Consider the following 10,416-nt stretch of genomic DNA (forward strand, 5'->3'; position numbering starts at 1 on the left):
GGGAAAACTTCTTCAAAAACAGAACTGACCAATTGCAAAAGGAGGTGAAAAAATGTAAATGAAGTAAATTCTCTTAAAAAAAGAAAGGAGTCTGTGAAAACTAATGACTTCAAGGGACAACAGGACTCTGTTAAACAAAACAAAAAAATAAAAAAAATAGAAGAAAACATAAAATGCCTCATCAGCAAAACTATTGACCTAGAAAATAGATCTAGAAGAGACACCTTAAGAATCATTCGACTACCTGAACAAATTGAGGATAAAATAAAATCCTGGACTCAATATTTCAAGATCTTTCATAAGAAAATTACCCAGACATAGAAGCAGAGGGAAAAATAGTTATTGAAAGAATACTTTTATCAACTCCTGAAAGGGATCCCAAAATGAAAACACCAAGGAATATTGTGACCAAATTTCAAAACTATCAGATAAAAGAGAAAATCCTGCAAGCAGCCAGAAAGAAACAAATGAGATAGCAAGGAATCACAGTAAGGATTACACAGGACCTGGCCACATCAACATTAAGGAATCAAAGGGACTCGAATCTGATATTCTGAAGAGTGAGTGAGCTTGGAATACAGCTAAGAATTTTCTATTCTGCAAAAGTGATCTTTCTCTTCCAGGGTAAAATGTAGGCATTTAATCAAACAGGAGACCTCAAACTTTTACTGACAAAAAGACTAGAGCTAAGTAGAAAACTTTAACGTTAAACAGGAGACTGAAAAGATACATGAAAAGGTAAAAAAGGAAAAGAAAAATAAGTTGATATCCAATAAGATGAAATTGGCTAGGTCCCCATCAGGAGAAATATTCTCATAACTCTTGAGAACTAAAATTCTATTAGAGAAAATATATTTAGCCAGAAGTTATGGACACTCATGAATTGTTTGTGACTTAGAATGATTTAAAAACAATATCTCCCTATAAGGGGGAGGGGATAGTAAAAGAGAAGGGAGGATGTAGGTGATTGAATGGCGCAAATCACATTACTTGAAGAGGTACAAAAGGCCTATTGCAATAGAGGGGAAGAAGGCAAGAGGTGAAAAGGACCTGAATCTTTCTCTCATCAGATTTGATTCAAGGAAAGATTAATATAGACACACCCAGTTAAGGTAAGGAACTTATTAACCTTTCAAAGATCAAAAAGGGGAAGGGGGAAGGAGTAGAAAAATGGCAACTAACAAAGAATGGAAAGAAGAATGGGCAAAGAGAAAGGGGGAAGAAGGAGATGGGATAGATACAAGGGGGTAAAGCACCCTTAAGGAGGTGGTATTTAGAAAAAAAAATACTGGTGAATATGGATAAAGTTTAAAAAGGAGAAAAATAGGAATAAAGGAAAGATGGCATGGAGAACAATTAAGAGTTAATAGATATAACTTTGAATGTGAATGGGATGAACTCTCCCATAAAACAAAAGCAAACAGTAGAGTGGATTAAAAACCAAAATTCTGCATTATGTTACATGCAAGAAACTCATTTGAAGCAGAGAGATTGATATAGAGTAAAGGTGATAGGTTGGAGCAGAATATCTTTTGCTTTAGCCAGAGTGAAAAAGGCAGGGATAGAAATCCTAATCTCAGCCAAAGAAGATTCTAAAATAGATTTAATTAAAATAGATAAGAAGGAATCTATATTCTTTTAAAAGGTACCAAAAACAATGAAGTAATTTCAATAGTAAATATGTATGCACCAAGTGGTATAACATCCCAATTCTTAGAGGAGAATCTGAATCAGCTTCAGGAATACATAAATGGAAAAACTCTACTGGTGAGAGATCTCAGCCTCCCTCTCTCAGATAGATAGATCTGATCATAAAATAAAGTCAAAGAGGTAAACAGAATATTAGAAAACCTAGACATGATAGACCTTTGTAGGAAATTGAATGGGTATAGTAAAGAATATACTTTTTTCCTGTAGCACATGGCACATAGACAATAAGTGACCATGTACTAGGGTATAAAAACCTTATAATCACATGCTGAAAGGCTGAAATAGTGAATATTTTCTTCTCAGTTAATAATGCAATAAAAATCACATGGAACAAAGGACCTAAAATTAAATGGAAACTAAATTACCCCCATTTTAAAGAATTAGTGGATCAAATAATAAATTATAGATAGGATTAATTATTTCATCCTCGATGATGACTATAACGAGACAACATACCAAAGTTTATAGGATACCGACAAGGTTGATATTAGGGGATATATTATATTTTGTAAAATATAGAAAGAGGAAATCAAGGCTCTAAGCATATGACAAAAAAAATTAGAAAAAGTACAATTCAAAAAACGCCAATTAAATACCAAATTAGAAATTCTAAAACTTAAAGGAGAAATTAATAAAATTGAAAGCAAGAAAACTATTGAACTAATGAATAAAGAAGAGATTTGATTTTTATGAAAGGGCCAATAAAATTGATATTTTTTAGTTTAATTTGTTTGAAACAAAAGCCAAATTGCTAGAATCATAAATGAAAAAGGTGAATCACCACTATTGAGGAGGAAATTTAAGTACTAATTCATAATTATTTTCCCCAACATTATGCCTCTATATTTGATAACCTAAGTGAAATGGATGAATATTTATGAAAATATAAGTTGCCCAGGTTAAATAAAGAGGATTTTAAATACTAAAATAGCCCTATCTCAGAAAAAGAAATATAATAAGTTATCATTTAACTCCCTAATGAAAATCTCCAGGACCAGATGGATTTGCAAGTGAAATCTTAAAAGTATTTAAGGAACAATTGGCTCCAATTCAAGAGAAACTCTTTGGATAAATAAGTGAAGATGAAACTCTGCCTAACTCCTTGTATAATACCATTATGGTGCTGATACCTAAACTAGAAAGAGCCAAAACAGAGAAAAAATTATAGACCAATTTCCATTATGAATAAGCATGCAACACTCTTAAGGAAAATCTTAGCAAAGTGTTACAACAAGATATCACTAGAATAATACACTATGACCCAGCAGGATTGATCCCAGGAATGAATGCAGAATTGGTTAAATATTAGGAAATCTATTAGTATAATTGGATCTGTCCATAATAAACTTAAATTACTCAAATGTTTACCTCAATAGATGCTGAAACAGACTTTGACAAAATACAAAACATATTCATACTAAAACACTAGAATGTAGGAATAAATGGATTGTTAGAATGATTAGCAGTATCTATCTGCAACCATCACGAACCATGATATGCAATGATGATAAGTTAGAGGCATTCCAAAAAAAAATCAGGGGTGAAATAAGGATGTTGTTATCACCACTACTATTCAATAGTATATTAGAAATATTAGCTTTGGCAAGTAGAGAAGAAAAAGCAATTAAAGAAATTAGAATTGGGAAGGAAGAAACAAAACTGTCAGTCTTTGCAGATGACATGATGGTATATCAAGAGAATCCTAAAAAAATCATCTAGAAAACTATTAGAAACACTTTACAAGTGGAGGGAAGTAGAAACTACTGTAGTATATAATTGGAAAACAAATACAATATTAATTTGTTAAAAAAGTAATGCTTCTGCCTTGTAAAGGCCCATATAACCAAATGCTGTGAAGAAACTGCCCAAAGTTTTAGGTCAAGGAGAAAGATGGTCTTGGGGAAAGCATGACTCCAACAGATTGCAGAAAATATCATATTTGAGGCCTTTTTGTATCATGTTCACAAAAATGCTTTTTTGTAAAAGATTTTTAAAAGCCACAATTAATCACAGAAATAGTGAATATTGACTTTCTTCCCTGTCATGGACCCCTTTTTCCATTCAAATTAGAGCTCTAACCTTGTTGGGGATAAATTTATTTACAAAAAAAAAAAATCATTCATTCATGCAATACTTTAGACATCCATTCCCAGTTGTGCAACTGCCAATGGGATTCCTCATTTGTCCCATGAAAAAAGTGTTTTTTTCCAAGGTTTTCTGCCACAGTTGGTATGGAACTCACAATTCATACTGCAATCACAGTACTTTGTGAATCACTGATCAATATAAGTGTTTGTTATCTAATAGGCACGGTGGAGAGAACACGGGTCTTGGAATCAAGAAGACATCTTCATGAATTCAAAACTGGCCTCACATACTTAGTTGATATGTGACCCTGAGTAAATAATGTAAAAGTGTTTCCCTTATATACCCCATTGATACGACGAGCTGGAGAAAGATACGGCAAACCTCTCTAGTGACCTTGCTAAGGAAACCCAAATCAGTTCACAAAGGAATCATCAATCTGGCCTTAAAAACTGAACAACAAAAACAACCCAGAGCTCAGGAGAATCAAATGAGATCATAGTTGTAAATGTTAAAGTCTTTTATAATTGAAATTTTTAATAGGAATGAAATTTCAGATCTCCTTCCATCCCCAGAGAGTTTAGTCAGTCCTCACTTGCTATGAACAGAATCTTTGTTCATCCTATTTACCCTCTTCTAATCATTCTCTACAAAACTATTTGGGGAAACATTTAAGGACTTGTTAAGACATTCAATTACTATATAAAAATATGGTTTTACCTGTGTAAATAAATTCTCTGAAGGCCCATTACAAATCTCAAAGGGGACTTCATTTTGCTTCAGAGCAACAAATATGCTGTTAATCCAACAGCAGTGAGTTACATCTCAGATATCCTTGGGCTTTATAATTTTAGTGGAAAGTGTAAAAGAGTCAGTACCACCATTCCCTTTTTTCATTCCTGGGCTGTTATTCACCAGACTATTATGACTGCAGTGATCAGGCAAGTAAACCAATAGGCAAACTGAGAACACAAATGCTTTAAATCGTGTTATTGTCTTCTTAGTTTACTTAATGTTAAGTGATTGAGAATTTTCTAGAGTGAATAGACAATTCTCAGGTTTGTTATAATGTGTATTCTTCACATACAAGAAAGGATGGGGTGGGGAGTTCTGTAAATACGATCTTGGCTCAGCTGATTCCTTGTTCTGTTCAGCATGTTCACAAAAGTCTGATCACAAGGCAAGAATGATTAATGTGGCAACAGTAAGGTTTGTTTTAGTACTGCTTTGCAATTGATAAGACTTGCAGTACTTAGTTATGACTTAAAATATGTTTACTGATTCTTTACATTTTTATCTATTGATCTCCCCAGTAAATATGAAGTCATTGCTATTATCTTTGCTTTAATAGGTGAAATCACAGAAATTCAAAGAGGTTACGTGAATAGTCTAGAATCATGTTATTGATGAGTGTCTGTACACTGACTTGAGCATGGAGTTTCATGATTCTCATTCCAACATACAATGTTACCTGCCACAGTCGTCAGTTCAAAAAATGAGAAACTTTTGAGGCCAACTGGTTTAACTCTATTCAATACAAGAGAGGACAAGTGGCTCTCTCATCTCTTCTTCAATATTTCTCCTACCAGGTTCTCCAACTAAGATCATTAATTAAATGTTGGGGATGGTTCTTGCAAATCACCTACTTCATCACTCCCTTGACCCTTCATATGTTTATATAAGAAAATTGAGGCCCTTGAAAGTGAATTAAGTTTCTGATGGTCAAAAAATGAGTAAATAAAGAAGATTTAGAACTGAAAATCTCAAGCTCCAAATCCAGTAGTCTTTCTAATGTAGTCTTCTCATTGCTAACTTTTGATGGGAAGACAGTATTTACATTAGCAGTATCTACATGAAACTAGTGTGTAAAACTGAAATGAAGAGAAATGATGGAGAATTCGATCCAGCAATGAAATCAGTTTCCAATAGGAAATAGGGTGGGTTATGTACTTCAAATCACATTGCTTGAACTATGTAGCCATTTCCTTAGCACACTTAAAATATAAAACCTTAACAACCTCCTAATTCAGTCAGTTAAGTCAAACAACTCTTACTTTGCTAAGTTCAAATATACAACTGTATTTATTCAAATGGAGTCTATGATGAATTTTCTCAAGATAAGGTCATATACAAAGAAAATTAGAAACAAGGGAATCTAATGCCTGTGAACCATAACCTTGTAAGAACCTTAGCAATATAGAGTTAAAAATAACATTACAGAAAAATATAAATTAGAAAAGAATTTTTATTCTTTGAAGTTTATCAAAAAAAACCTGTACGTGGACAGCATCCAAGATTATTACCCACAAATAGGAAATAAATTGTTATTTTAAGTAAAAGCAAAAAATAGAGAAAATAATTAAGAATCTTAGTGCCCTGTTCTTAAAAATTGCATTTCATCTTTACTTGAAACTGATCTACAAAGATTATCATCTTTGGACAATTATTATATGAATTCTGGTTGTTTCTTTCTGTGAAAAAGAAGCTTTTCCACTTGCTCATAATCCTAGGATTATGATTAACATAGGTGTAGAGACTTTTGCAGTTGTGATTTTTTACAAGGGAGCAAGTTGACTCATATCAAGTCTAGTATTCTCTAAAGGGAATCACAATGTAACAATGAGAAGTCATTCCTTCATATGCCCCAATTTTATTAATGTAACAAATATAGAAGTGAGATTTATACCTTAAATTTGCAACTGAATTGTAGCAGAGTGATTTTTTTTATTTTTTTATTTTTATATCTCCAGAGACACACATCTACTAAGGCGTTGAAAATGGATTTAATTTATTGATTCCTGACTCAAAATCCAATGCCCTCTCAGTCTGACAACAATTTATTTATGAGGAAGGATAATTGTCAATTTAAAAGAAATGCAGTTTATTTAAATATCTCTCAAAACAATATGTTCTTGAAAAACCAATACATGAATTGATTCCCCCAGTGAAATACATTCACTACATTCCATTAATTTCTTTAAGTCATGAATTCCTTTTTATTAATGGCTTAGAGGTACTCCCCTGAAAGCAGATTTTTAATAAGTTATCATTGAAGAATTCATTCGAAGAATCCATTTAAATGACAAGTTGGTTTCCTGGGAGCAAAGTATGGGAAAATACAGGATAATATTAGGAGACTATTCAACCTGAAAGTAAATTTGAATGACTGTTCAATTTGGCAAATCATTGACAATCAAATAGAAACTTCTACAATCAGTTTTTTTTTAATCCAAGTGGTATTTATTGAAAGAGGAATATTGTGCTATTTGTGTAAGAAAGGATATTGAATGTATTGTGTTTGTAAGAGAAACAATAAGCTGATGCTAGTGCAAAAAGCAATTAAGAGAGTATTCTTTTAGCTATCAGAGGGCAGAAAAGTGAGATCAAAGAAAGAGAAAGACCATTGTTCAACATAGCTGACATGATAATCACTAACATTGGACAGAAATGCGTTCTTTTCAGTTTATACTTTGGCTATTTTTTCCCTGACAAGGATAATGACATTCATGATTTAGGACTGGAATGAACATATGAAAAAGGAATAGTATAATTTTATTAGACTAAATTAATGAGGTGAGTGTATAATGAGAGATAACCTTTCATGACTTCAATTAAAGTGACATAAATAATAATAAATTAAGTTTGATATTTTTATATTGTCCTTGTTTTATTTTTCTTGGCAAAAATTCTAGAGTGATTTATATTTCCTTCTACATTACACAGAGGTTTGTCTGAAAGCTCTAGTTTTTCTAACTTCATGGCATAGCTATGAGAGTTGAACTATAGAGAAAACTAAGTGTTGCCCAACTGGAGCTTTAGAATTGTGCTAGAGAAGACTTTTAAAAGACTCTAGAATAGCAGTGATGGAATCAGTCAGTACTTAAAAGAAATTAAATTCAGACAGTTCACTAGTAGCTCAAATATTGAAACAAGAATAAATATTTTGGAAACATAATGAAAAGATGAGACTCTCTGGGAAAGGTGCCCCATTGTTGGTAAAGATCAAAGGTAAAAGGAAAAGGAATAATAGAAAGTGAGATGGATAGGAAATGGCATGGAAACAATATGCATGAACTTGGACAAATTTTAAGATATACTAGGTGAGAGAAGGACAACTTGTTGTGGTCCATAGAACAACAAATAGTCTGATTTGATTGAATAACTGAACCACCACAAACAATGTTGGTAAAGATCTTTAAGGCTTATAAGGTACTTTTCTTTAACTATTGGGATTGCTCATCCCAATTCCGTTATGTACATTTTTGCCCAATTTTTAATAACCTCAGACAGATTAAGTGATTTTATCAATATTACTTCTCTGGAAAATCACAGAGATAGTATTTGAGGCAGTATATCCACTCTGATTTGGTGCCTATCTAATGACTAAATGCTCAGCTACAGAAAGAACTAGATGATGGGATTGTTGAGAAATGGCAGTGACATTTGAAATAATGTGTTCAATGGGATAAGTGCCAGAGGACTGGGAAAAAAGTCAAATACTGGACAAATTTTCTAAAACAATGGAACAGAATGGAATCTGTAATCTACGCAAACATGTACTTTTTCCAGGAGAAATTTTAGAATATATACATGTTTACATACAGACCTGAAAGTATATATGTGTATATATGTAGATGGAATCCTAATTGGATATCTAGAAAAGGAAGCAATGATCACAAAGAATGAGAATGTTTCCATGAAAAAAATGTTAGCCCAGCATTTTGATTTAATTTCCTTATTTTCTTTCTTGATAGATTTGCAAAGCTGATCATGTCAATATTGTAACGATAAATGACCAGCACAATTGACATTTTGCAAATACACTCTATAGATACCATCCCATTCCATATATTCATTTTATTATTCATTTTCATACCTAGGTCTAAGACAATAAATGAATATGTAATATTTTCTTATAAATAACTTAGATGAAAATTTCCCTTATAAATTAATCAATTAACATGAGTTCCCAACCAAGTCTATAAAATGGTTATAAAGAAAACTAGATAAATCTCTTTTCTCAATATAACTAGCTAACCCCTATTTCTACTATTCCTTTATGTATGTATGTATGTATGTATGTATTTCTGCTTGTCTCTGTGTTTGTGTGTGTGTGTGAGTAAGACCATTTTCCAGACTTCACAAATTACTAAGTATGAATATATGGATGATGTGTATATGTAATTCTGGACACAACCTATTTCTGCTATTACGTGTTGAAAACAATGATTCATGGGCAGATAGGTGGTACAATGGATAGAGTACTGGCCCTGGAGTCAGGAATACCTGAGTTCAAATTATGCCTCAGACACTTAATACTTACCTAGCTGTGTGGCCTGGAATAAGCCACTTAATCCCACTGTCTTGCAAAAATAATATTTCATGTCTACTTAAGTGTTTTTCCACAATTTATCTGTTATAATATCAATAACATTGATATTTTATAACTCAAGTAATTTAGTAGCCTGAGACATCTATGAACCTATCGATCTATCTCTCTTTCTCCCTTCCTTCCTTCCTGCCAATCCATCCAATTACCTACTTGTCTTAAACTTGTCGCATATTATACAAGGACCACAACATTATAAAGAACAATATCTTTGAAAAACTTAAGATCCATGATCACTTCAATTTTTAAACAAATCAATCATTATTAAGTACACAGTATGTAACAGGGACATTGGAATATGCAGTGGGGTGAAAGACCATGCTGACTCTCAGAGTTTAAAATCTAACATGTAAATGATTATGTACAAGCAATCTATTAATAGACTATATTGGAAATTGTCCTGTTTGTTTATTCTTCATTTTCAATGAAGATCATGACATGATGGAGATGGTGCCATGACATGCATGTAAATTGACTTTCAGTCAGGGAATACACTGCAAATTCACCAGATCTACTTTTTTCCTTCAGTGCAGTGGTGATATATGGATTAGGATGACTGGAAATGCCATGGATGTACGATAATCTGGGTTAAGTGACTGGCCTAAGGTCACACAGCTTGTTGGTGTCAAGTATTTAAACTCCTGTCCTTCTGTCTCCAAGGCTAGTGCTTTATCTAGCATACTACCTGATTTTATTGGTGGCATTGGTAATGCTTTAGAAAAATAGTTTGCAACTGGCTGGCCTGGTGATTACAAAGAAACTTTGAATTCAAATTGTAATAATTCAGTCAATCAGTACAGTTAAGAAGGGGTATATCCAAGAGATGTTACTTAAATCAAAATGAGACGTTTCAGCAGCAAGTTGGTGGAGTAGACTGAGAGAGTGAGAATGACACCTAGTTTGAAAGAACAGGTGTAAGCAACCTAAAATAAAATAATGTATACTTTATCCTCAGGTCATTCAGTATGAAAGTATATTAATGCATTGGGAAAACGTCATTTATAAGTAAAGAATAAAGAACTCAGTTATATTGTCTTCATCAAAACAGTATATTGATATGTCCTGAATAGTTAAAGTGAGAAAATAATTGATAGATATGAGTTATCCTGGATACCAAATAGAATTTTTGAAAAAATGAAAATGGCTACAATTTAATTGCTGCAAAGTGACTGGTTATCAATGCAGCATTCATTTACAGGTGTGTGGTTGTCCAAGAGTCAGTCGTACAACTT

The sequence above is a fragment of the Macrotis lagotis genome, chromosome 1 (assembly GCF_037893015.1).
Source record: "Macrotis lagotis isolate mMagLag1 chromosome 1, bilby.v1.9.chrom.fasta, whole genome shotgun sequence".
Lineage (NCBI taxonomy): Eukaryota > Metazoa > Chordata > Mammalia > Peramelemorphia > Peramelidae > Macrotis > Macrotis lagotis.